We start from the raw sequence: 25,731 nt of genomic DNA on the forward strand, positions 1-25,731 counted from the left end.
TCTGGTTAGCTCCCGACCCTCTCCTGACCCCGGTCCGTGACTGCCCGTCCCCTGCCTGGCCCTTCCCCCAGCAGATCTGCCCGAGAACGCTGGGGGTACCCGGCGCCGGCCCCGGGGGTCCAAGGGCGCGGGGCCGGGGAGCAGCGGGAGGGAGCGCTCCTCCCGGTACCTGCTCCAGCCCAGGTCCCTCTCGCCGAGGCTCCCGCGACCCTCGCGGCCGCCCAGCGCCCCTCCTCCGCCCTCCAGGCTCACCCGGCCCTGGCCAGGTCCCAGCGCTGCCCCCACCCACCCGGAGCCCCGCGCATCCGAGAATCCCCTCCAAGCCGGCGCCGGGAGAACTTACCACATGCAGCTCCACCTGGGAACTAGCACATCGGGAGGGGTTTCTGCCCACTCCTCAAGCTACTCCCGCTCCATGCGGAATCCCCCGCTCCGGGGGCCCAAGGGTGGCGCCGAGGAGCGGGCAGGAGGCGAGACCGAAGCTAAGACTCCGCCGTCCTCTGCCTGCGCGCTCGGAGCATTATACAATGGTGGAGGAGGAGGCGGCGGCGGCGGCGGCAGGCAGCGGAGGAGGAAGCCGGAGGCGGGCGGAGGGGGCGCCCTGACCGAGCGAGCGGCAGCCACTGCTCCAGCACTAGCTGTGCAGGAGTGACGTGCGGCCAGCGAGCCTCCCGCGAGCTCCGGGCCCCGGGCTCAGCAGGCCCCGCCCCTCGGCCCGCCCCGCCCCTCGGCCGCTAGGCCCCGCCCTCTCGACCGGGCCCCGCCCCCTCCCCCGGCGGTCCCGGGAGGCGCGATAAATGCCGAGCGGGGCCCGTCCGCCCCAGGAGCAGGAAGGGGCAGGCGGAGCACGCGAGATGCCGGGTGGCAGCGCCGCCCACGGCTCCCTACCCAGCCGGCGCGCCCTTGATTTTCTCTTAAGGAAAAGCTTAAGGAGAAGGGGAGAGGAAACGAGACACTCCAGCCAGGGGACCACAACTAACCACCAGTAATCCCCTCAGACCACTCATGCAAATGACGGAGCCGCTAGTGACAAAGGCGGCAACGAGTGCCGCGCGCGCACAGCCTGCTGAGTCGCGCGACCGCAAATATGACAAGCATCTCAGCTATTCTGCAACTTGGGGCCGGTTAGCCGGGCAGGCAGGGTCCCGGGGCGGGGGGGGGGCGGTGGTGGTAGATGGGGAAAGAGAAAAATCCGACCGCGGGGCGCGGTATCCGCGCTGCCCGCGGGGTTTTCGAGACAGACGTCCCGGGAGGGCGGGGGCAGCGCGTCCGCTGCTGAGACGCTCTCCGATGCCTGCGCCTCCGGACATATGAGTGGCCCTCAGAGTGTCCAAGAGGTAGGATGAAGGCTCCGGCTGGAGGTGGGGACAAATCCCCCTTGAGTGCGGTGTCCTCAGCCCAACACTTGAAATGGGTCACCAAGTCAAGAGTACTTTATCGGAACAGGAGGGAAACGACTTGGCAGGCTTCGTGGCAGGCTTCGTGGCAGGCTTCGGCCGCGGTGCAAACCCGGCAGAGCCCACGCAGGTAGGGACGCCTGGCTTGAAGACGCAGGGGGGACCTAGGCGCAGTTTCACAGCTATAGCCTTTTCCTTCTCCTTAAGAAGTTCTGCTTTGAACTACTTATATTTATTAGGAAAATTTATACTAGTTTTGGGAGGCTTGTGTGTGTGGTGCAAATTTAAAAGTCCTAGGACAGGAGACCTCCCCTGGAAAATTAATGATTATTTTAAAAATGGCATGCACATTCAGTTTAAACATGTTATGAAAAGGAATTCAGGCACCTTAAAATTTTGGCTGCCACCCCAATCAATATTGTCTCAGATCTCTTTGGAATTTAATGGTCCACTATACTAGTTATACTTAAGGATAATAAAGCTTTAAGACCTAACATAAAGGTGATTATAAGTCGTTAACATCAAGACAAGTTGAGACCTATTGGAACTGTTCAGTAATGATTTGTTATCAATCAAATTGACAGTATTATTGAAATTAAATCTGGGCTAAAATGTTGGTAGAGGAGAAAATGTTTCTTGTTTTATCTTGAAAGGGAATGAAAAAGATTTTTTACTGGACCCTCGATATAATGAAAAGGTTACACAGATTTTTTTTAAGTATAGCCAGTGCTAAAAGCTAATGATCTGTGTATATCTTTGGAAAATTTCATTACAATGGCATTCCAAATTACTCATCATGGAAGTCGTGCTCCGGGCCCTCAGCGCATCCTGCTCAGTTTGTGCCTAAGTGGCACAGTATTCAAACATTTTGCCATGAGGCCAAGATATTTTTCATTTCCAGAATTCTGCCTTTCAGAGAGGACACTACTAACAGTTTCCGAACAACCCACTCACTTTAAAGAGAAGCCATTGAAATAGAAGCTGCAATACTGTGATATCTCTGTAGCAGAGGCCAGAGGTTCTCTTGAATTTAAAATAAATTTAAACTGTTATTCATGAATTGAAGTGAGCACCAAGTTAGACTTGCACAATTTTTGTGACACGTGGATATTTTCTAGCAGATGAATTACTGGAAGAACTAAAGATCAAAGTGACAATTTTTGTGTCTCCAGAGTGGATGCATGATTTTGCTAAAGCACGAATTCTGTGTGTGCTCAGTAAAGGTCTGAGTTCTTAGGAAAGCAATCTGAGTTCCGAGGTAAAATATTTTTCACCTTCCCATACTTTTGAAGGTAAATGCCTTATTTTATATATGTTATATACAGGTATCTATGTTATATATGTGTCCCACTTTCCCCACTTTGAGATTCTGGCATCTTTTACCATGAAGTCAAAGCATGAAGTGGCCATTTGAATACCTGCTCATGTGGTCCCTCACCAAGTGGTACACAGTCCCCTCCCCTAGGGCCGAGTCCCCCTCAGCCCAGCACAGCAATTCCTGCCTGGCCCTGGGAATCCAACTCCATGAGGCTAAGGAAAGGCCCTCCCAGAGCTTTTGAAGTCAACTCCCTTTCCCTTTAGTATGCATGATTTTTTTAAAAAAATATTGTTTATTCCTAGCAAATGAGCAAGAAATGTTTAGTGAACACATAAGTATGGTTTTCACACTTTCACTCTCTGGGACACTTAAAAGCCCATTTAAAATAATCCTACCCTCAGGATTTAGAGTTTCTCCCTCTCACTTGCACATACAAGAAATTAGGCCAGTCATCCACATTTAACTATCAGGAACATATCTGTTTAGGGAGAAAAGAAACACTGCTCTTGTAAGTATAGGACTGTTACGGTAATTTTTAAAAATACTCACAAGTTTAATTTCAGAGAGGTACTTCTCAACATTGCTTTGTGGTTCTGGGTACTAGTTTGCACTTCACTGCTTCTCTTGAAAGTTTCTGTACCCTCACGTCTTGCAAACAACCAGATGACTGCACTAACTGAAGGCCACTTTTAGCACTTAATTAATATGCACCAAAGAATTGACACAAGGACAAGCTAGCTATATAAACTGAGAAAGATTTCACAACAGTTTGCAAACTTATCCTTTCTCCTTTATTACGTTTTATCTTTCAAGTTCCACAAGAAATACCGGTCAATCACCCATCTATATACCTTGGAAATATTCTTATGCCCCCCCCCCCATAAATGTTTCAGTTATTAAACACAATAATATAGCCAGCTGGGTTAAATCATCTTTTCTTGGAAAATACAGACAGTCTAACTGAATGCAGACTTCCCATTCACTGATCACTGAAATCTATTAATAAATCTTCAAAATAAAGTCTGGAAGTCCCACATTACCTAACTGATTATCAGAGAATTGACACAGGATAGGATGACTAGGAAAACTAATGAACACTCTCACAAAGACAGCACGAACAGGCTCAGAACTTTTCAGCCTCTAGCAAGTTAAAACTTGACGGTGCCAAAGGAGCCGGGTAACTCATCTGCCTCTGCAAAGCCTTCTCCACCTCTTTGACCACCTCCTCACGTCAGGCTTTCTCCTGCCTGTCCTTGCAGCCATGCTTCACAAGAGCAGAGTTTCAACTCCAGTGAAGAGCCACTCTCGCAGTTTCCCTCACTGTTACTAGGCTGCTTTGCAATGACGGCCCCTTGTGTTCTGAGAGAGAGTCATTTTCCTGTTAGTGAACACACCTTTTTCTCTTTTAAAGATCTGACAATATTTAAATCCTAATTTAGAACAAAATCTTAATGATGATATTGGAATAAGACGCTCTTGAAACCCTTTTCTTTTTTTCTGGCATCTTTGATTAGTCCCTTCTATTTCTAGATGAGATGGCTTCTGTTGAGCATGAGTTTCCTCCCTACTTCACTGGCCACTATTTCCTGGTAAAATCCTCTGATAAATGGAGTGGCTCTCCTTAGACACTCTGGCTTTTGCTTTCATCTTTTCTCAGCTGGAAAGAGAAAGCCTTCCCTGGTGACAACTCTTCAGTGCTCCCATTCCTGCCAGATGCTGCTCCTCCACGGCTGGTGGGTGCTCCTCAGAAACCTCTCTCCTTGTCCTCAGTTCCCCAGACAGCACTACCTCTCTGGCCTCTACATGCTAGCCTATCTGCATGTTGACCTTGGATTTCCTGTCCATAAACCATGCTCCCTTCTTGAGCAATTCACCTTCTTTTCAAGGTACCCGGCACTTCTGGCTTCCCTAGAAAACTTGTGTGAATGTTAGAAATTGTACAGCCTCCAGACCATCAAGCCTGAGTCTTGGAGTAGGAGTCTGAAGATCTTGTACAAATAAATCACTATGATTGATCACTGACTTTTTAGTTTCTTAATCTGCCGTATCACAGATTTAGGATTAGCACTGGTTCTGGTGAAAAGAGCACATGTGGTTGGTTAGAAGATCTCAAGTGTAGTTCTTCAGCCACAGTCAGCAAGGAAGCTGAATCAGGGCCTTTCCATCTAGAGGGCTGTGTCCACCTCCCGCCAGATGAGGCACTAGGGCCCAAAGGTTCCTGTAGCCCCTTCCCAGAGCTAAGAGTCTATGAAAAGGTGGCTACAATGGGGACTACCTTCACAGAGGAGTTTGGAAGAATATAAAACCAACTTCATATCCTATTTTCTGTGACACACATTCTCATATCTGTTGTAGAAGTGATCTAAGCTTGTGTACCTTTAAATCACCTATGAGTAAAGAGGTCATTTAAGAGAACTAGGGTGATTTGGGGAGTGTAAATAACATATTTAAGCCACTTTTTGAAGTCCCAGATATAAAACTTCTACTTTGAGATGTGAAAAAAAGGTCAAAGCTTTAATGTGTATAGATGTCCAGGAAATACCTCTGACTTCAGACTATGAAGTATGATACTATGAAGTATCATTAAAAATAAACATGTGGGCAGAGAACACAGTTTAAATGGAAACAGTGCATACAACAAAAAAATGAATCAGTACTTTGCCACTGTGAATTTTATTGGTTTTCTGGAGGAGAGGGAACACTTAAGCAAGACTTTATCTTTTAGTCACCAATGCAGAATTGTCCTTTAAAGACATGTTGCCAGAATAAACAAGACTTTTCCAAAATTATCTAACTATACAATAATATTTGCTTTAAATTGAAAAATATATATTTTAAATAAAAATATTTTTACATTTAAAATTTCAGAAAGGCAAAGTGAAAGCCGAGTAGGAAGAAACCAAGGTAAACTATTCAGATAGACAGCAATGTTACATTAGATACATTTGTGCAACTCGTTAATGGTTTTCCTAAACATGCTTTAAATATTAAAGATTATCTTTCTAAGTAATATTTATTTCAAAACTGCTGTCTTTAGAGAAGTCTTGTTTGAGGTGTATGAAACTCCTTAAATGGTCAATTACCAGAGAAACTGGCTTTTAAGGAGAAAATAATAGTGTGAATGAGCTATATGCAACTTCCCTTTTTGAAAACAGAAGTTGAATCTGTAACACCAAATTTAGAAAGGAGAGGGGATGGCAGCAAATACCACGAGAATATCATCTATAGCATTGACGCCCACTGCCGTTCTGTTCTGTTACAAATAATGTACACTCTACAAACTTGAGTTTGCTCAAACAATGCATGTATTTAGTTGTTGCTAAAGATGATTCTTTTAAAAGAAAATATACATATGAAAGAGTCATATCAAATTTAAAAAAAAAGAAAAACTCATCGAAAAAGTGTTAGATTCCCTGACTTTGGCTACAGTGATTCATTTGGCCTCATTACACAGAGGGCAGCATAGTACATATTGGGACAGCTGATAAACAGCTTTTGTGGGAATAGTAATGGTAATTTGAACATCATTTATATTTGTTTACTTTTCTTTAAGAAATTAAAGCCCAAATTATAAAAGGTTGAAAAGAATTTTGATGAGTAGACATTCATTTTCACTCAATCCTAATTTGTTACCACTTTAGAACTGTTAGACATCATGCTTTCAATTTTAGTGATTAAAACAAAAAAAAACCTCTAAAGATAAAGACTCCAGAATTACTATTTCCACATTACAACCAAAAATGAAAAGTGAGAAAATAGAAACCCTTCCAAAAGTTCATCAGATGAAAAGAGTTAATGGAGAGCCACACCATTTATGGACAAGAATACTTAATACTATTCAAGTCTCCCCAAAACACATCAATAAATTAAATGTGATTCCAACTTAAATCCCAATGCTCCCCTCCCCCTGCCCAAGGAACTTAAGCAAATCCAGAAATCATCTGGAATAACAAAGGACAAAAGATAGCTTTAATAAGTTTAAAGAACAAGATGGGGGATGTGGCCTAACAGATATCAAGGTTTATTATAAAGCTCTAGTAATTAAAACAGAGTGGTGTTGGCAAGGGATAAATAGATCAGCAGAACAGCATTGAGAGTGCAGAAACAGACCCACACATGTATGCAAGCATAAAGTATGACAGAGGTGAGGCAACAGATCAGTGGGAAAGAATAGGCTATTCAATAAATGACTAAAGGTCACCTGGATACCTGCATGAAAAATAAAATTAGTATCTCAGATTAAAAAATATATATATATTTCAGGTGGACTAATGTCTAAATATGTGAAACAAAACTTTAAAACAATTAGGAGAGAATACAGGAAAATATATTTATGGGCTCAGAATAAGGAATGTGTGATTATTCTCAGTCTCTTAAGATTCATTCTCTTCTTTGCTCTGCGCCTGGAAATGTTGACCCCTAGGGACCAAGCTCCTTTGCCAACCAGCTTCCAGCTGGATTCCTCAACAGGAAGGTACCCGAAAGAGAACAGTGGGTCAGAGGGGAGAGAGCTTGGGCTATTTCTTCCCTGCTCCTTCCTACTTTGGGATTCTGTTACAGCAGGACCCATCCCTCCATAGCCACAGCTTCTGCAGGTGACCCTTTCTCCAGGGCACTCACTCTCATAGATTCTAGCAACACCATTTCCTCCCCTTTCCCCTGTAGACCTGAGGATAGTAAGATCTAAGTTCTTGGTCTTCCATGCTTCAAGTTTTGTCACATCTCTGTCAAAAGTCCCTTCATTTATGTCTCTTTAGTTGAATCATTTGAGTGGAATACTTTTTCCTGCTGAGACTTTGACTATTCAGAAACAAAACAGCCAGGGCCTTCTCTGGCGGTCTAGTAGTTAAGACTTCATGATTCTAATGCAGGGGCGTGGGTTCAGTCCGTGGTTGGGGAACTAAGATCCCACATGCCACCTGGAACAGTCAAAAACAAAAGAAAAGAAGTAAGACAGCCAATGCACAAACTATAAAGAAAAAGACCAATAACTTGGATTACATTAAAAATTAAACATCCATTAAACAAAATACAATATAAACAAGATAAAGATAAGTGAAAGACTGTCAAGTGATAGTATATAATTCATATAATCAGCAAAAGATTAATACTCAGAAGTAAAAAAGAACTCCGAGTCAGTTTTTTTTTTAATATAAAACCAACAGAAAATGGGTAAAAAGAGGAAACTCAAATATCCAACAAACGTGAAGAGATACTCAATCTCCTCAGTTACAGGAAAAATGCAAATTATAAAAGGTTAGTTCACAGTTCTCCACTTGACCACTTTGGAGATAATCTGACATTAGCTAGTGGAGCTGGACATGCACACACCCTGCCCACATACCTGCAGTCTTTCTCCATGAGGGTTCCATGAGAAAATAAGCCCTACAGAAAAGAATTCAAGTGACTATTTCCTCAATTCTCCCAAGGGTGGTATAAAGGTAAGAACCAGTGGTTGCTAGTAAATGTTTAACAACTGGCTGGGGTTGGGGTGGGGGTGGAGAATGGGAAAGAAGGAAAGAAGCCCTTTTTGAAGCATTTGCTGATTTCTGTGGTGTAAATACCCCACCAGGGCTGATTTCAAACCTCCCCACTGAACTCAAGAATTACAAAGAGATTGGTGTGATCACTCTTAGGAGCAAGTATCAGTCTCCAGCTCTATCCCCAAACGTGAACCATTCTAGACTTAGAGGACAGAAGACAATTCATTACATACAACAAATGCCTTAGGATGCGATGCACGTGTGCTTAGTCACTCAGTCGTGTCTGACTCTTTTCGACCCCATGGACTGCAGCCCACCAGGTCTTCTGTCCATGAGGATTCTCCAGGCAAGAATACTGGAGTAGGCTGCCATGCCCTCCTTTGCCTTAGGGTACTGGGGCTTAATTTTCTGGAGGAATTCTGGATGATAAGGGCTAAATCTAGAGAGACTCTTGTTTTCATCCCCCATGGAGACATAGAAGAATGTTTATAGTAGCTTTGCTTGTAATAGCTAAAGGAGAATTAATCAATACATTTGAAAGCTATGGTGGTTAAGAAGTACTAAAGTTACCAAATATCAACATGGTTAAATCTCAAAAACATAATGTTGAGTAAAATAAAGTGAAAGTGAAGTCGGTCAGTCGTGTCCAACTGTTTGTGACCCCATGGACTGGGGCCTACCAGGCTCCTCCCTGCATGGGATTCTCCAGGCAAAAGTACTGGAGTGGGTTGCCATTTCCTTCTCCAGGGGATCTTCCCGACCCAGGGATCGAACCTGGGTCTCTCACATTCCAGGCAGACGCTTTAACCTCTGAGCCACCAGGGAAGCCCAGTAAAATAAAGCCAGTTGTAAAGTATGTACAGTATAATATCATTTATAGAAAATACTTTAAAACATGCAAAACAATGCTATATATTGTTTATCAATACAGATGAGTGTAATTATAGAATAAAAACATTACAGACCAAAAACATTCAGGAAAGTGGTTAATTTTCATAAATGGAGGAGTACTGGAATCAGGGAGAGATACTATAAAATTTAATTTCTTTGTTAAAAACATGAAAAGCAAACAAATATGTTGTAGTAAACCATTTAAATGTGTTGTTTTAGATTTCAAGACATTAAAAAACACATTTTTTCCCCTTTCTTTCTCTTGGTTCCCATGAAATAGAACTTTGTAAGGTTTTTTTCCCACAACTTCTTATATCTATTAATAAAGCAATGGGTAATATTTATATTTCATGCATTTATCTTCATTATTTCAGTAATGATCTAATCCCTTTTACTCATTTGATATGACTGGCAGACCACAGTCCCTGGCATCACAAAGAGTCAGACACGACTGAGCACACACACACATGCATACTGTCCTTCTCTCTCTCTTAATAACAGACTGCAAAATTCAATGACGATGCTAGCATAACCGAAGTTTTTAATAGGAAGCCCAACTGACAAGGCAAGTATAAGAGAATAGGTTTAAAGCCAGTATTGGGGGTGTATTTCTCATCCGTCAGGCTAACTTCTATCACACTGCTGCTGCTAAGTCGCTTCAGTCGTGTCCGACTCTGTGCAACCCCGTAGACGGCAGCCCACCAGGCTCCTCCGTCCCTGGGATTCTCCAGGCAAGAATACTGGAGTGGGTTGCCATTTCCTTCTCCAATGTATGCATTCATGCTAAGTCGCTTCAGTAGCGTCCGACTCTGTGCGATCCTGAGGACAGCAGCCCACCCATGCTAGAAAGGATAAAGGCTTCCTTACAAAATGTGTAAGGCTTCCTGTGACTTCCTTAACATACATCTAGCCCTAAAAAGTGAAATCTTGTTTTTTAAAAAAATTTAGAAAACACTCTCCTGGTGAACTATCTTCCACTGGGTGTTCAGTTGACCATTTACAGCTACTCCAAATGCATTCTGATTCTCTCTTCTTTGTGTCCCTCCATGCAGGGTTATAGGAATAAAGCCCCATACCCTCTTGATCTCTGGGAAGGTGGTGCTCTCTCAGCACATGGGTAGTGTAACTTTTTTTTTTCAGAGACTGTCTTGAAATAAGCCTATGTTTTAAATACACACTTTTCTGCTCTCTTAGCAGGCATTCTGAAGCTAGGTGGTTCTAAATAAAGAACTCTAGTCAACAACAGGAAATAACTCCCACAGAAAAAAGGGGCAGAATACAAACTCTCACCAACTCTTATACACAGCTCACAACGGCCTTTTGTTCCGTGCACATTAAGCCTGAAATCTTTACTTTTCAGAGCATGTTTGGGCCTTTTCAGAGCAATTAAACCTTCCTTTTCCTTTTGCTGCTGTCCCTGCCTTCTTCTCTCTGAGGAAGCTAACCTTACAACTGAACTTCTTACTATGAGGTAGCAGATCAGAAAACGAACGGTTTCTATTCTGAAATTTAACATTTTTTTCCTTAATGGAGCTTCTCAAGAGGGAAAAAAAAAAATCAACTCTCGGTGTAAAACTCACTTTTCCTTCTAATACATATAATACCACATAAATGCACATATATACATCCCAAAAGAATATTTTCATCTGCAGTGTATGTTTCTAAATCTATCAACAAAGACACTATCATTATCAACCCATAAACCTAAACGGATGGGTTATCAACACTTTGCCAGTGACATTTCTGCAAATCATTGCATCTAGAAGACATATATTGTATTCAAAGGCTCACATCTTGAGTCTGTAGTGAAAAAGAGGAAGAAAAACCTAGATCCCAAGCCAACTAAACAGAAAAACATCTAATGAATGGTTTTTAAAGTCTCGGTGACTGCTACTGGAACAGATTGGTGGCATTCAACTACAGTACAGCACAGGTACTCCAGACAAGAAAATTGGGCTGAGTAAAACAGCTTAAATATGACTGGAGACTAGTATTTCTTTCTCTCCTACACACTCAGCCTTGCCCTCTCTACTGGCTCCTTCCTGCAGTCAATAAATTACAGACTTGGTGTTCTCCCTCTTCACTTTTAAAACAAGAAACACTCCTCCCCTGCTTCAATGCTGCAGGAATGTTGGTGGCTCCTGGTGGCTCAGAGGTAAAGGCATTGTCTCCTGACAATGCAGGAGACCCAGGTTCGATCCTTGGGTTGGAAAGATCCCCTGGAGAAGGAAATGGCAACCTGCTCCAGTATTCTTCCCTGGGAAGTCTAATGGACAGAGACTGAAGAGCTACAGTTCACGGGGCTGCAATGAGCCAGACACAACTTAGCAACTAACAACAGCTGCTGTCGTTACCCTTCATGGTTTTAGTTCCACCTACTTCCTCTGGCTTCACAAAAAAAACTATACTGACCACCTCTGGAAAGAGCACCATTACTACCTAAATGCCAAGCCATTGGAGACTTCTCAGTTCCTCACTGACTGAACACCTATCTATAGCATTTGACATTAATGACTGCCTCCAACTGTTTCTTTCAGTAACTCTGCTTGAACTCCTGGTTCTTATCTCTCTGGCTACTTGTTCCTTTGCTGGCTCCTTTTCCTCTTACTACCCTATAAACCTATAGGTCTTCACTTCAAAAAATAATCATCCCTTACTGCAATTTATCGAGCCCATCTTTGCATGAAATGTTCCCTTGGTATCTCTAATTTTTTTGACGAGATCTCTAGTCTTTCCCATTCTGTTGTTTTCCTCTATTTCTTTGCATTGATCGCTGAGGAAGGCTTTCTTATCTCTTCTTGCTATTCTTTGGAACTCTGCATTCAGATGCTTATATCTTTCCTTTTCTCCTTTGCTTTTTGCTTCTCTTCTTTTCACAGCTATTTGTAAGGCCTCCCCAGTCATTTTGCTTTTTTGCATTTCTTTTCCATGGGGATGGTCTTGATCCCTGTCTCCTGTACAATGTCATGAACCTCAGTCCATAGTTCATCAGGCACTCTATCTATCAGATCTAGGCCCTTAAATCTATTTCTCACTTCCACTGTATAATTGTAAGGGATTTGATTTAGGTCATACCTGAATGGTCTAGTGGTTCTCCCTACTTTCTTTAAGTCTGAAACGCAAAGATGGGCTCAATAAAGGACAGAAATGGCATGGACCTAACAGAAGCAGAAGATATTAAGAAGAGGTGGCAAGAATACACAGAAGAACTGTACAAAAAAGATCTTCATGACCCAGATAATCACGATGGTGTGATCACTCACCTAGAGCCAGACATCCTGGAATGTGAAGTCAAGTGGGCCTTAGAAAGCATCACTACGAACAAAGCTAGTGGAGGTGATGGAATTCCAGTTGAGCTATTTCAAATCCTGAAAGATGATGCTGTGAAAGTGGTGCACTCAATATGCCAGCAAATTTGGAAAACTCAGCAGTGGCCACAGGACTGGAAAAGGTCACTTTTCATTCCAATCCCAAAGAAAGGCAATGCCAAAGAATGCTCAAACTACCGCACAATTGCACTCATCTCACATGCTAGTGAAGTAATGCTCAAAATTCTCCAAGCTAGGCTTTAGCAATATGTGAACCATGAACTTCGTGATGTTCAAGCTGGTTTTAGAAAAGGCAGAGGAACCAGAGATCAAATTGCCAACATCTGCTGGATCATGGAAAAAGAGAAAAACATCTATTTCTGCTTTATTGACTATGCCAAAGCCTTTGATTGTGTGGATCACAATAAACTGTGGAAAATTCTGAAAGAGATGGGAATACCAGACCACCTGACCTGCCTCTTGAGAAATCTGTATGCAGGTCAGGAAGCAACAGTTAGAACTGGACATGGAACAACAGACTGGTTCCAAATAGGAAAAGGAGTACGTCAAGGCTGTATATTGTCACCCTGCTTATTTAACTTATATGCTGAGTACATCATGAGAAACGCTGGACTGGAAGAAACACAAGCTGGAATCAAGATTGCTGGGAGAAATATCAATAACCTCAGATATGCAGATAACACCACCCTTATGGCAGAAAGTGAAGAGGAACTAAAAAGCCTCTTCATGAAAGTGAAAGTGGAGAGTGAAAAAGTTGCCTTAAAGCTAAACATTCAGAAAACGAAGAACATGGCATCCGGTCCCATCACTTCATGGGAAATAGATGGGGAAACAGTGGAAACAGTGTCAGACTTTATTTTTTGGGGCTCCAAAATCACTGCAGATGGTGACTGCAGCCATGAAATTAAAAGACACTCCTTGGAAGGAAAGTTATGACCAACCTAGATAGCATATTCAAAAGCAGAGACATTACTTTGCCAACAAAGGTCCGACTAGTCAAGCTATGGTTTTTCCAATAGTCATGTATGGATGTGAGAGTTGGACTGTGAAGAAGGCTGAGCACTGAAGAATTGATGCTTTTGAAGTGTGGTGTTGGAGAAGACTCTTGAGAGTCCCTTGGACTGCAAGGAGATCCAACCCGTCCATTCTGAAGGAGATCAGCCCTGGGATTTCTTTGGAAGGAATGGTGCTAAAGCTGAAACTCCAGTACTTTGGCCACCTCATGTGAAGAGTTGACTCACTGGAAAAGACCCTAATGCTGGGAGGGATTGGGGGCAGGAAGAGAAGGGGACAACAGAGGATGAGATGGCTGGATGGCATCACTGACTCGATGGACGTGAGTCTGAGTGAACTCTGGGAATTGGTGATGGACAGGGAGGCCTGGCATGCTGCAATTCATGGGGTCGCAAAGAGTCGGACAGGACTAAGCAACTGAACTGAACTGAACTGCAATTTGGGACCAGAGAAGATTACAAAGGTGAGTGGATGATGGTGATGGTTGGTTAGGATATCGGAACTTTCATGAGGCAACTTCACCCACTCTCAGGGCATCTATATGCTAATGATTCACAAATCATTAATCACATTCTAGACCTTTCTCTTTGAGGTTCATATCTAAGCTTTATAAAGACCATACATATATCCAAGTTTGTCAGGGTCATACCTAATATATGCTTGTCCTGGCATACTTAGTAACAGCACCCTGTTTCAACCTCAAAAGTGTCCTAGGTTGAACAATGTGCATGCTAAGTTGTTTCAGTTATGTCCAACTCCTTGCGACCCTATGGACTATGGCCTGCCAGGCTCCTCTGTCTGTCGGATTCTCCAGGCAAGACTACTGGAGTGGGTTGTCATTTCCTTCTCCAGGATTTAACAATAATAGTATATAATTAGCCTGTTTCTATCTCATTACCTATTAGACATTTTCACCGGGTAGTATAAAGGCATCTCCAACTCACAGCACATCTAAGATTGTCCTAATCTTATCTTCCTTAAACTTGTCCCTCCTTCTGAATGCTTAAATACGGTTAAGGTACCAACAAGGTGGGTTTCCCTGGTGGCTCAGTGGTAAAGAATCCACCTGCCAATGCAAGAGATAAGGGTTCGATCCTTGGGTTAGGAAGATTCCCTGGGGTAACCCACTCCAGTATTCTTGCCTGGGAAATCCCATGGACAGAGGAGCCTGGCAGGCTACAGTCCATGGGGTAGCAAAAAAGTTGGACACAACTTAGTAATTAAACAACAACCACCAATAAGGTATCCCTGGTGTCTTAAGTTGGAAATCTAAGATTCTGAGTTTCTTCTCTCTCCCTTTCTCTCACATTTAACCAGACATAAAATCCTATCAATTTTCTCTCTTAAATGTTTTTCAAATATGTCCACTCCTCTCCATTTCCCCACCACTGCCCTGGTCAAGGCCATATCATCTTTCACTTTCCTTACTGCAACAATCTATTTCCTGACTTCCAGTCCTAGATATTCTCCTCTAATCCATCTACACCACCTACGCCATGACAGGTAGCATGCCAGGTACAAGAAATGCAAAATGAACAAGAGATGCGCTCACTGAGTTCACAGGGTAGACTAACTCATCACTGTGACACAGCGGGTTGCACGCTGATACAGACATGCGTAGGGTGACGATGGAGACACACGAGTGGCCACAGAGACTGACCATGTGAAAAAAGGGAGGTGGTGATGGATTTTAGGCTATATGGTGGTTAGTTAAGGTCATTACAGGCAGATGGACTAGCAGAAATGGGAAAGTGAGAAACAGCAGAGGACATGGGTGAGGCTCTGAAGTGTAAATCGCAAGCAGGGAGTAGCAATAAACCAGACCAGAGAGTTTGGGCACATCTAGGAAGGACTTGGATGCCACATTGAAGGGTCTGGCCTTTAAATCCTGAAGGTGGGGGGGAGTCATTAAAAGACTTCCCATGGGAGAGAGGCACAATCTGATTTTTATTTTAGGATGTTAATTCCTCATCTATTCCAGAACTTGACAGAATGAGTGTAAAATTTATTAATAATAAACAATAAATGAAAAAAAATAAAATTTAAAGAATGTATTAAAAAGCTGTAATAACTAACAGAGTTGAGTTCTGACAAAAGAAAAATATAAATGAATCTGCATTGAAATACTTGAAACAGACCTTAGTATAAAGATTTAGTATATTCTAAAGATGGCGTTGTTAGTGCAACAGTTAACGATTTAAGGTCAATAACGGATGTTAGAGTTTCGCCTCACACATGAAAAAATACAAGAGATTAACTAAATAATAAAATAATTTTTTTTAATGTAAGAGAACTAAAAAAAAATATAGATGAATAACTGATCTTAGAGGTAGACAAGATTTGTTTTCCAAACATAAAGCAAAAAAAGAACTATAAAATTAAAATGAATTACACTAAAAAACTATACATCAAGAGACACCATAAGCAAAATTAAAAGAAAAAATGACAAACCTGGAAAAATATGTGCAAACAGATAACAGAGACTTAGTAACCTAACCTAATTCTATGGCTCAGTTACACCAATACTACAGTACATTAAGAAACAATGAAACTAAATTAGACAAACTGGCAAAGGACACAAGCTGATGATCAACAAAAGGAAGAAATGCAGGGGGAAAAATGAGTACAAATGCATCCAATCAAAGCAATACACATTAGAAATATAATTGCCCTATACCAAGCTGGCAAGTTAGATAAAACTGCTAACAATGTGAAGGCACCGCAGACAGGTTGTCATAGCCACTGATGAAACTCTCAGTGAATCCAAACTTGGGAAGACAGAGTTTGGACATGTGTATCAAGAATCTCCTAAAAGGTCCATATCCTGTACTATGGTCATCTCATTTCTAGGAATTTACCGCCCATGGAACCAATCAGAGCTATGCATAAAGAATACACTCATTCAATACATATTTACTGTATGTCCACTGTGTCCTAGGTTCTAGGAGTTGAGAATGTGGCAGCAAACAAAACACACCCAAATCCCTGCTCTCATGGCTCTAACATTCCAGTGAGGGGAAAGAGAAAAGAAAGAAGAGTCAATTATACAGCATAACAGAAATTAGGTGTTCTAGGGGAAAATAAAGCAGTGAAGGAGGATGGGGAATGTGTGCTTGGGTGTGTCTGTGTGGGGTGGGGGGCAGTTTTGAAGAAGTGCTTTAGAAAAGCCTCACTGAATGATGTCTGAGCAAAGATCTGAAGGTGAGAAGACTCAAGCCAAGCACCAGTTTTCCTGACACGAGGAACAGAACAAGTGAGCAGGGCTGCAGTGGGGTGTATGCCCAAGGGTTCAGGGACCTCAGGGCACAGTGGAGGAGGAGGGGAGAGGAGCATGGGTACAGAGGAGGTAACGGGTAGAGGGGGGAGGGTGCAGAGGACCTTAGAAGCCAACGCAATGGCTTTGGCTTTGACCTTGAGTCAGATGGGAAGCAAATACTGCAATACTCTTGGCCCCAAGCATGTAGCCTCACGACAGTGGTCAAGGATCCTTTTAAAACAAAAGTTGGGTTGCCTCACTCCTCTCTTAAAACCCTCCAGTGATGGTGACTGCATTGTAATGACTGATTTGTTTAGTGTTGCTGTGACTTTGTACTCTCTTCAACTGTGCCCAAACCCTGATATTCAAAGATGTACTAGGAATAGCACATGGCAGAGAATCACTGCTGGAGCTGGTGTGATGTTAAGAGCCTGAGCTTCACAGTTAAGGCGGATCGGCCACTGGTGAGATTTCCACTGTGAATTGTGGGCATGTTTCTCCATCTCTGGTTCTTCACTGTAAAAAAGGGAAAATACTACCCACCTCACAGGGTTATAAAGATTAAATAAGAAAATGTGCTGTTTTTGTTTTTTTTTCCTTTCAAAGTGAACAGTGCCACTGGTGGCATGTGAGGTGATTTTAAAAGGCACAAAGACCTGGCATAAGGGGTCATCTCTGGAGGAGGGAGGCACCAGGTGGATGAGGGGCAAGTGCCCTTTGAGGGACATGAAGGGTTCCCAGGAGGAGGAGAACAGGAGAGCGTTTTGAGACAGTACTCTGGTCTAGGGGGCTTCCCTAGTGCCTCAGCAGTAAAGAACCTGCGTGCAATGCAGGAGATGCAGCTTTGATCCCTGGGTCAGGAAGATCCCCTAGAGGAGGGTGTCATATCCCATTCAAGTACTCTTTACTGGAGAATCCCATGGACAGAGGAGCCTGGCCGGCTACAGTCCACAGGGTCGCCAAGAGTTGGACACAATGGACATGACTGAAGTGACTGAGCACGCATGCACTCTGGTCTGGCCTCTCTTGCTGCTGGAGGTAATGCCAGGTGGTGCAGTTCTGGCCCATCGGGTAGAGGGGATAGTCTGCTGGGAGCCTTGGGGAAGAATTTTTCTTCTCTGATTAAAAAATGGAAGACATATGGGCATGCAGGAAGAGCTCTTTGTCTCCTTCCTGACTGTAGGAGGATGTGGTCCCTGGAGCTATGGCAGCCATTCTGTGTGCACGATGTTAGAAGGCTAAGGACCAAACGTGGTAGGGAAAGGTCCAGGTGGAGCCTGGGTCCTTGAACGTGTTCACTGAGCCGATGAGCTGATAAGAACAACTGAGGCTAGGACTACCCACCTTCAGACCTCCAAGGGAGACAGTCCATGGTCTTATGAGTATGTTTGTAATCACAGGTGAGGTCCAAGGACACAGACCACTGAATCACCAGGGGAATGGTTCAACCCCACAACCCAGACCCTGCCCAGCTCTGCTAAAACAGTATCTCTGTGGGAGCGCCTAGGAGTCTGTATTTTGGACTTGCCAGCTATAGTGGTTTCCTATTGCTGCTGTAACAAATTACCATAAACCCAGTACCTTAAAATGACTCAAATTTATTCTCTTACAGTTCTGGAGGTTCTGAAGTCTAAAACTGCAGTGTTGACAGCCCTGTGTTCCTTCTGGAGGCTTCACCGGAGAATCTGTTTCCTTGACTTTTCCAGCTTCTAGAGGCCACCTATACCCCTTGGTTTGTGTCCCCTTCTTCCATCTTCCAAATGTCCCATTCCAACCTCTGCTTCTGTCGTCCCATCTTCTTCTGCCTCTAACCTTCTTGCCTCCCCCTGATGAGGACCCTTATGATTACATGGAGCACAGACAAATAACCCAGGATGATCTGGACAATAAGAATTTCAAGATCCTTAATTTAGAAACATTCACAGACTCTCTTTTACTATGGGTAACATGGGTGGGGAGAGAGGGCACTATTCTGATCACCACATCACCTGGGTCTCCTGCATTGCAGGCAGAGTCTTCACCATCTGAGCCACCAGGGAAGCCCTCAGTTGACTACAGGACCATTAAAAATCATAAATGTAAGACACTATTTGTTGACATGCAGGTGAAAACATCTTAATAAATCACTTACTGGTCATAGAAACTCAACCTAGTGGTTCTGAATGAGAGCAGAGATGGCGGAAGAGTGTAGAAAATAGGGGCAAGAGTTAGGAAAAGCTTTATGCATTAGAATTTTGGGGATGTTTTTCCAAAATGTAATCCGAGTCCTGCCCAGACCTAGTGAAATGGGAGATCCAGCTGGGAAAAAACCCTGATGCTGGGAAAGACTGAAGGCAGGAAGAGAAGGGATGACAGAGGATCAGATGGCTGGATGGCATTACTGACTTGATGGACGTGAGTGTGAGCAAACTCTGGGAGATGGTGAAGGACAGGGAAGCCTGCCGTGCTTCAGTCCATGGGGTCATAAAGAGTCGGACACAACTGAACAAGAACATCCAGGTAAAGGCTACATGCATGTCTGGGTGAATAAGCCTCGAGAACGCATTCTGCTACAACCCCTGGATAAAATAACCTGCCAAATAACCTCCAACTATGCCTTAGTTTTCTCATTCATCATCTTAAAATATTTTTTAAAAATATATACAACCTGCCTATCTCTCATGAGCATGTGAGGATCGAGGAATGCTGAAGAATTTTATAATTAGTAATGAGCTAGATAAGTATCACTGGTGACTATTAGAGGAAACTGATACAGACTATAAATGGTGGTGTTGCGCAAAATGATTCATTCAGAGAGACTCCAGTTACTCAGAACCAATAAAGCAAGCAAAAAGAAGTCCTTGAGGAAAAAAAAGAAGAAATCATAAAGCCCACGCATCAACCTCATGTGTTATTATGCCCTCCCTGAGTATCTATTTAAGTTTAAAGATTATTTTGTTTTTCCCCTACACAATAGATCGTAAATGGAAATTAGTGGGGAGAATGGATTTAAAAAGAAGCACACTGATAGTAACCCCTCCCCTGCCAAAAAAAAAAAAAGGAAAAGAAAAAGGTGGGAAACCAGGGTTGGGGGATTAAAAAATGTTGACATAAGAGCTCAAAAAATTTAGTGCATGGGATCATTTAAAATAGAGACAAATAGCACCATGCCCCTCACTAGCCCTGTCCTAAAGGGCGCTGTATTCTAACGGAATACTTCAGCAATCTAAATGATCCTGAATCATGGAGAAAAGGCAGCATTATGTTCAATGCTTTCTGGGGGGACAATGTAATAATAACAACAATACAGGGAAATCATACAAGGAAATGTTTTTATTGAACAGGTTTACATTTAACAAATTTGGGTGCTTAAGGAGAAAGTTCAAACATCTATGAAATGCATGTATACAGAATGTCTGAATAAACAATACACCACTGTATAAACCATAGCTGTTGTAAATCTAAACGTAAGTTCCGCTCATGTGAAGGAAGTCCTCACACAGTATAAGAGTTCAATAAATCTGTGTTGTCTGAGAGACGGAAATTGACATTGTCACTCTCATGGATGAAGGATGGTGTTAGACTGGTCCATCTGCTGGCTGTGGAGTATGTAATAACAACACCACACCTTTAAATCTGTATAATTACTTATTTTTACACATTATGAAGTGCGTTGACATCACCATCTTTGTTGCTCCCTATCCCTCAAAGCTCCAAGTAGCCCCAGCTGCTACCACCCCACTTTACACTTGAGGAGTTGAGGTTCAAAGAAAATGTTCTCAGAATGCCACAATGACCAAGCAGCAAAGCGCAGATTCCAGATGCAGGGTTTTTGTTTTTTTTTTTTCAAATTTATGTTATTGCAAATATCACTTCACTTAAGTATTTAATGAAGACTCTTTGCCAAAGCACATTTCTGCAAACAGATTCATATGGGAATTTTAAGTATGGTAATCTATCCATTTATCTATCTACCTACCTATTTATAAAGCAGCAAATTTTTAACATATCTTTTAAAAATATATCTTTTTCTTTTCAAAATGCCCACACACTAGTGTCTATAAACAGCTTTAGTTCAGAGTGAGATTTTTATGACTGAATCTTAAACACTTAAGTAAAGAGAAAATGCTAAAATGATCTAAGCTAATAAAATCATTACCCCTAAAAACAAAAAGCTCAAAATGTACAGATCTCACAAATACTCAGTTGCTATATGAAATGCTGCAGTTACTCCAATGGTGTATTTTTGCTTTTATTTATTTCTTGTGGACTACTAGGCTTCCGTGCAATTTCAACCCACATACGTTGATGACACACACAGAGCTTAAAATGCCATGATTCATCAGGCTGCCACAGTCATACAGCTCAGTGATACACCTATCGGATGTGAAGCTGCACTCTGCGTAATGTACATTCACGCTCTTCTGCCCCCACCATGCGTTGCTGTAACGCCAGCAAAGCATACTCATCCACCTCCAACCCACCCTCCCACTCGAAGTAAACAAAAAAAGATCATGAAAAGCACCCTTCCTCAGAAATCATCTTTTTCACATTAACAGTAAAAAAGTCTTCACTATGAGTTAGACCACTTTTATACCATTAACTTTTGGTTCTTTGCAGAGAAACCAAAGTACAAAACACAGAGTATTTTGAGATTATTTAACATGTAATTAAACAAACTATAGTTAAGATTTTTTGACATGCCTAAGAACACTAACTCTGGAGTCAAATCGTCCTGAGACAGACAGGGTTTCAAGTTCCAGCTTGACTGTGTGCTGGCGATCTGACCTTAGACAACTTGCTTAAGCCTCAATTTTTTCAACTGCAAAAATGGGACAGAATTAGAACCTATGGCATGGTGTTATGTGGGTTAAATGAGATTATGAATGTAAAGATGTTGGCACAGTCTCTAAAAAATGATAAAGTAAGGTATTATAGCTGTTTTGTTATTAATAATTACTTAATTAGATAATGCTCATTAAATTCAATACTGCACCAGTGCTCTGTGGTGTTGCAAGGCAAGCTCCCTTGCTCCTCGCCATCAGGCCTCATTCACTGCTGTCAGCCGTGATGAATCTCATGTACAGGTTTGGGATACACACTGGAGATTAGATGGAGCTCCACTTACTTAAGGCATTAGGTCAGACTGGAGTACAGGAAAGAAACATTTTTATTGAATAAATCTCATCATCTGACTAGCATTCAAAATGTACCTCTGTCCCTGCAATTCAATATAAAACCAACTCCACCTTTTTCTTCTTTGTCTAACAAACATTTACTGACTGTCCACTGTGTCAGGCCCTAGGCTAAGCTTAAGAAAAGAACTAGGAGAAAGTAAGATCTCTGGCTGGTTAATTATTCATCATTTTCTCCTCCTTGTCACTTCATACTCTGATGGAAAGATGTATACATAACAAAGCATAATAAAGACTAGAAAAGATCAGCTACTTTCTTCAAATGCTTTAAAACATAAGTAATGGGAGAAACCAACATGTATGTCCCTTCCTACTTTCATTGCTGTAACTGGGCTACAATACTTTCTTTTTTCACTTAAAAAAAATGCCAATAATGTTTTGCAAGTGAACCCCAAGAAATGAGGAATGTACACAAAAAATTTAGAAAGCTTTAAATCTCAATAAGAGTAGACATACCCATCTTTTTTTAATATCCATTATGTGTGTATGCAACTGAACCTTAGATCCCAAATCTCAATCTCTTGAATTGCCCTGAAAAATACTGGCACTCATCAGAGTCATAAATATTTCCACTGGTCTATGCTTCCATTCTGTTTGATGGATTACAGGCTTGAGTAGTATATTAGGATTTACTTGGCTGTAAGTAGTGGCTCAGATGGTAAAGAATCTGCCTGTAATGCAGGATACCCTGGTTTGATCCCTGGGTCAGGAAGATGCCTTGGAGAAGGGCATGGCAACCCACTCCAGTATTCTTGCCTGGAGAATCCCATGGACAGAGGAGCCTGGCAGGCTACAACCACAGGGTTGCAAAGAGTCAGACACGACTGAAGCAACTTATCACCACCACGTAAGTAAAGAAATACTAACAATGGCTGAAATGACTAAGAGTTTATTTTTTTTTCTCATGAAGTTAGTAAGTCTGGGGTTCACAGCTCAGGACTAGAAAGATGGTTCAAAGGGAACTGTTCACTATCCTCATGGTAGCTCATGGTCACAAGAGAGTTGCTATCCACCAGCTATTTCATCTACATTCTATATAAGAATAAATTCAAAAGTCTTTTTTTTTTCTTTTTTTCAAAAGTCTTGTCTTCATGAGGCTTTGTCTTTTTATTTCAGAAGGCATATTCTCCCCAGGGGGAGAAGGCAATGGCACCCCACTCCAGTACTGTTGCCCAGAAAATCCCATGGATGGAGGAGCCTGGTGGGCTGCAGTCCATGGGGTCGCTAAGAGTCAAACACGACTGAGTGACTTCACTTTCACTTTCCACTTTCATGCATTGGAGAAGGAAATGGCAACCCACTCCAGTGTTCTTGCCTGGAGAATCCCATGGACAGAGAAGCCTGGTAGGCTGCAGTCCATGGGGTCGCACAGAGTCGGACACAACTGAAGTGATGTGGCAGCATTCTCCCCAGGGACCTCTACCCGTATCTCACAGACAAGAACAGAGCAGAATGTAGCCACTTCATCTAGAAGGGTGCCAGAATATCATGTATTTTAGCTTAGCACAGAGCTACCCCGAATAAAATCAGAGCTCTCTTAAAGACAGAATGAAGAGGAGAGGATTCTGGGAGATAGTAGAGTAGGAAGCACCAGGAATCTGTGACTCCACCTGGAAAACAATTGCACTGGCACAATCTTTTGAAATTCTGGCATCTGTTGAAGGCTTCCAACTTCCAGGGGAAGACTTCCATGGTAAACTGTAGTAAGTTTTGGTTACTTTCAGTCAATTACCACTCTTAGCACAGAAGCAGCTGGCCACCCTCCTACCCTTGGGGATGCACATGCTCCTGAGTAGCTTGCAAGAAGCTTGTAAGAGTTAGGGGAGCAAAAAGGATTCTGTCTTCTAAATATTAGGGGGTCTGGGCTCTCATTGTTGCTTCTGATGATGTTAGTACAGACAAAGAAGTGGAAATCATTGTTGCTGCACTTGCCCCTCTCCATATTATTGCAAACCCCTCCCCTTCCACCTGAAATGACTTTCCAAGGGGTTTTAAAGGGCCAGCACCTACCCACCACACTTAGACATTAAAGACTAGGACATTGAAAAATTGTAATATATAGAGAAAATAAGAACATAACAATGTACACCTAAAGAAAGGCTCAGAAAAGACCCGAGAAAACCTTAAATTTACACCTCAGGCTGATCTTGGCACAGAGACAGGCTACCACATTCTAAAAAGCAAAAATGACCAACAAAAACAATACAAAACAGCAAACCTTGAGGAAGAGGGTCTGAAACCTTGATTTCCAGAGTTATAACACTATTAGATTCAAATGTCGTGTGTTCACCAAAAAAAACCCACAAGGCATGCAAAAAAACCAGGAAAACATGATCCATTAAAAGGAAAAAATAAATCAACAGAAACTATCCTCGAAAAAGATCTAATGGAGATATAATAGACAAAGACTTTAACATAATGTCCAAAACTGCACAAAGAAGTAAAGGAAGATGTGGAGAAAGTCAAGAAAATGATGTGTGAACAAAATGGAAATTTCAATAAAGAGAAAGAAAACCTAAAAGGGAAACCAAAAAGAATGTCTAGAGCTGAAAAGTACTATAACTCAAATGAAAAATTCACTAGAGAGATTCAAAGGCAGATTTGCACAGAAGAAAGAATCAGCAAACTTAAAGATAGGACAATGAAAATAATCAAATCTGAGAAGAGAAAGAAAAAAATATTGAAGAGAAGTGAAGAGAACCTAAGGGACCTGTAGAACACCATCAACTGGACCAACACGTGCACTGTGGGAGTCCCAGAAGAAGAGAGAATATTTGATGAAATAATGGCTGGAATTCCCACATTGATTAAAGTCATGAATATAACCATCCAAGAAGCTCAAGAAACTCCAAGTAAAATGAAGTCAACAAGACTTACATATTATAATACAACTTTCAAAAGACAAAGAGAGACTCCCGAAGGCAGTAAGACATAAGCAACTCATTATATACAAGGGATCTTCAATAAGATTATCAGCACAATTCTCATCAGAAATTGGGAGGCCAGAAAACAGTAGGCTGATTTACCCAAAGTATTAAAAGGAAAAAACCTGTCAGCCAGGAATCCTATATCTGGCAAAACTATCCTTCAAAAGTGGGGAGAAATTAAGACATTCCTGGATAAACATAAACTAAGGGAGTTCATGATGACTGCTGCTGCTGCTGCTGCTAAGTTGCTTCAGTCGTGTCCAACTCTCTGTGACCCCATAGACGGCAGCCCATCAGGCTCCCCCGTCCCTGGGATTCTTCAGGCAGCAACACTGGAGTGGGTTGCCATTTCCTTCTCCAATGCATGAAAGTGAAAAGTGAAAGTGAAGTCGCTCAGTCTTGTCCGACTCTTAGCAACCCCATGGACTGCAGCCCACCAGGCTCCTCCACCCATGGGATTTTCCAGGCAAGAGTACTGGAGTGGGGTGCCATTGCCTTCTCCGTCACGATGATTAGGACTGTCTTAAAGCAAATGTTGAAGGGAGTCCTGCAAGGTGAAATGCAAGGACACCAGACGATAACTCAAAGTCATATGGAGAAATACGTAGACACGTGGGCACATTTAAAAGCTAGTATTATTTTAAAAATGGTTTTTAATTGCACTTTTGGTTTCCTACATGATCTAAGAGACTAATAAGATTTAAAGAAAAAATTATTAGTGTAAAAGCTAGTATTACTGTAACTTTGGTTTTTAACTTCAAATCTTGTCTTCTCTATAATTTAAGAGACTGGTGCATTTGAAAGAATTGTTAGTTTATGTTTAGGGCACAGGGGGCTTACAGGTGTAAGTTTGTGACATCAATAACTGAAAGGGGTTGGGAAGGAGCTACAAAGGAGCAGAGTTTTTGTATGTTATTGAAACTAGGTTGCTATAAATTCAAA

The 25,731-nt window shown here is 42.2% G+C and overlaps 1 protein-coding gene across 4 annotated transcripts in view; it reads right to left on the reverse strand.

Moving 5' to 3' along the window:
* SERTAD2 (SERTA domain containing 2) overlaps positions 1-25,731 on the reverse strand; it is a 115,847-nt gene that overhangs the window by 23,021 nt on the left and 67,095 nt on the right. For 2 of the 4 annotated variants that reach the window (XM_005212833.5, XM_010810112.4), the window contains exon 1: positions 344-653. The exons of the other annotated variants lie outside the window; for them this stretch is intronic. The gene's annotated coding sequence lies outside the window, so the exon portion shown is untranslated. Of the gene's footprint in view, positions 1-343; positions 654-25,731 lie in introns of those variants that run through there. 4 annotated transcript variants of the gene reach the window in all.

Source organism: Bos taurus, chromosome 11 (genome assembly GCF_002263795.3).
Source record: "Bos taurus isolate L1 Dominette 01449 registration number 42190680 breed Hereford chromosome 11, ARS-UCD2.0, whole genome shotgun sequence".
NCBI classification, from domain to species: Eukaryota; Metazoa; Chordata; class Mammalia; order Artiodactyla; family Bovidae; genus Bos; species Bos taurus.